Consider the following 3,252-nt stretch of genomic DNA (forward strand, 5'->3'; position numbering starts at 1 on the left):
CACACACACACACACACACACACACACAGCCACATTAGGTACAGAAAATGAAGGGCACACCCAAACTGCAAAGTAAATAAATAACACAAAGGTGCCAGTCAGTGTATAAGACACTAGTCTGGTCTAAAATGTGATAAAAACAACATACAGACACATTGTGACAAGTCTAGAGGAGACAACTTTTTATGCAAGAAGCTGTACAAAAATAAATTAATAAATAAATAATGTAAAAAATGTATGTCTACCTTAGTGGGACTTCTGAGAGTGAGAGGAGGCCAGGGTCTCATAGGTGGGCAGTATGAGGTGGTTCAGGTGTAAGCAGGTCTCCAGATGATCACCAGTCTTTGTGGATCTGTTGTTGGACTTGATGATTTTCATGTGAAAGAAAGCAGACTCCAGAACTCTCCATCCATGTGACTTGATTCTCTGGATTTGATCCCAATGTCATTTTGCAGAGTCAAAACCTCATTTTCAACACCAGAGCTGTCCAGACTGAAACATGGACACGAATTTGGACACAACCATCCATCCTGGTGGACAACTGAACGATACGATCTCACTTTTATTTTTAAAATCACGAAAAAGCGCATCTGCAGCCCCAATAAACGCTTCTTTCATGACTTCTCCATCGCTGAAAGACCTTATGTTGAGACAGAATGCGGCTAACACAGTATGAGGCTATTGTAGCAGCCTTATCTTTTGTGCTGGCCCAAGTGAAAACCGATTGCTGGGCTGCTAGCTTCCTTTTTAGCTCCCGCACTTTCTGAGTCCGAAATGAACAGCAGGCAGTTCCTGAAACACCTCGAGCTCCTGGGGAAACCCCTCCCGCTGCATACGTCACTGCATGGGATTCCTTCCTGGGGGAGTCCAATGCGGGGAAGAAAAAAAAAGCTCCGCGGCTCACTCGACGTTGTTTATCCTCAAACTGGTCCCGGTTTAAGCTCCAAAGTTTTTATCAGTCAGATTCCACCGTGAAAAATGTCTGTTTTTATCCCCATTCATGAGTTTTTGGCCGTTTGACTATCTTTAAAAATCGATGCTTCCTGGTACAGCAGTCGGCTCTGGAAGCAATCTCTTTTTTTCTTCCTTTTTTTTTTAAGTGAATGGTTGAAGCAAATGCAGCGTCTGCTATCAGCAGAAACTAAAACACTCCCACAAACTAGAGAAATCCATCTCATACCGTTTGTGCATCGTCTTGAAATGTCGCTCTAAGTTACACTTTTTGGGTAAGGCAACGCTCGAATTACAGATGAGGCAAAGAGGCTTCGAATTAGAATAAACACAAAAATACTCCTCCTCCCACTCTGTGTGAAAATAAGTTTTCGTTTGCTTGTTTGCTAGTTTTCCATCCATGTTTTCTCTGCAAACTCGCGAGACAACATTTGTGAAAATGCAAGAGGGGGAGGGCGTAGGGAGCACGTTGCTGCGCGTTGGAATGTGTTACTTAAACTCCCCCCACCTCCACTGCTTCTGCCGGAGTTAAAATGAAGCTTAGTGAGCAGACACGTCACCTTGCTAACAGCTGACAAGATGGCTCGCAAGGTTGCGCTTCGCAGGCACCTGGGAATCAGCTGGCGGGCACCGAGTCGCCCGCGAGCGACGGGCTGGGCACGCCTGTCTTAACTTATCTTATCTCATCTTCATCTCATCTCATTGTATCTTAAATTATATTAACTTATCTCATCTTATCTTATCTCATCTTAACTTATGTTGTCTCATCTCATCTCATCTTAACTTATCTCATCTTCATCTCATCTCATCTAATCTTATATTATCTTAACTTATCTCATCTAATCATATCTTATCTTATCTTATCTTTAAGACATTTTCCTGCCTTTCCTGTTGGTGGTGGTCAGAGGGCCCAATGGTGACGAACATGACAGACTCTTAACTCCTCGTCTGTTTTAGAGCTGTCAAATGATTTTATTTTATAATGTTTAACATTAATGATTTTAGAGAAGAGCTTTCTGGTTTTAGAAATGTCTTCAAGCATGACAGTGTATATTGAAAACAAAGTGTGTTTAACATTTTTTAAAAAGACGAAGGAAAACCAGGGGCCTCATGTACAAAGACTCGTGGATTTCTTCCTGAAATGTGGTGTAAGGTCAAATCCAGAAAACGGTGTACGCACAAAAGAATCCAGATGTATCAAACCGTGCGTACACCCTGCGCGATCAGAAATGATTTCTAGATTCAGGAAAATAATTTCATATAATGATAGTGAGAAAAAAACCTAAATAAGTAAGGGAATAAAAATGTGTTTGTCACAGCAATCTGCATTTGTTTTGTGGAACCACGATAACTCCAGATATCTCCAGATGTCTCCAGATAATCTGCTCAGAGCTCAGTCGTACACCTGCAGAGTGAACTTCAAAACACTACAGATTATTACTTCCCTTTTGGTTCTGAGTAGACCTATCACTAAACCATAAAAAGTGAAATGCCTCTCTAAATTCATTGTTGGTGGTTATAAATATTGCACCTGTTTTTTTGGTAAAGTTATTATTATTAGTTTAAAACATGCAGTTAAAGGTTATTATTATTTTGCATAATGACATGTGTTACAATTAAATAAAGAATGAACTAAATTAAATTAAAAAGCACCCCTAAAGTCATGCATATGATAAATTGTGTCACATTAGTTAACCTGAACTCAGCTGTAGCAGTGAGTTTAAAACATGATGATGGAACTAGTTTAATGAATAATCTGTCTCTGAGTTAATGATTAAATCAAGTGTTTATTTATGTAGGGAAAAGTATGTTTAACAACCTGTTAAAATACACCAGAATGCAGGAAATGGCATCTGTTTCGTTCACAAAATTATTCTGGGGGGGGGGGGGGGGGTCCCAACCGGGTGAACTTGTAAACACTAGAGTTTGTGAACAGCAGACACAAACCGTCCCTGCTACAAACACACACAGGCTACAGTAAATCCCTGATTGTCTCTCAGTCCATCAGAGAGAAGTGTGGTGCTGAGGCTGCAGCTCATCCTCTGTGGACCAGCACCTGTCAATCACCAGGGGCGCAACAAGTCAGGGTGGCTGGGAGGGGCTATGCCCACCCCCGAAATCTGGTGGCCTCACCAGTTTGATTTTTGCTATGTGCTCATTTTAATTCCCACTACCTATTTAGGATTACTAAAACCATACAAATACAGTATTAAAAATGTTTTTGCATAATTAATAGTTAAAAAACTTCAAATAACACAAACTTCAAATAGCCTCTCAGATGAAAGACAACCACAATAAAAC

At 40.6% G+C, this 3,252-nt stretch overlaps 1 protein-coding gene across 1 annotated transcript in view; it reads left to right on the top strand.

Annotated features, from left to right (window-relative positions):
* LOC106530942 (1-phosphatidylinositol 4,5-bisphosphate phosphodiesterase delta-3-A) overlaps positions 1–3,252 on the top strand; it is a gene marked incomplete at its 5' end in the record, with an annotated part of 43,914 nt that overhangs the window by 28,860 nt on the left and 11,802 nt on the right.

This window comes from Austrofundulus limnaeus, unplaced genomic scaffold (assembly GCF_001266775.1).
Source record: "Austrofundulus limnaeus strain Quisiro unplaced genomic scaffold, Austrofundulus_limnaeus-1.0 Scaffold579, whole genome shotgun sequence".
Lineage (NCBI taxonomy): Eukaryota > Metazoa > Chordata > Actinopteri > Cyprinodontiformes > Rivulidae > Austrofundulus > Austrofundulus limnaeus.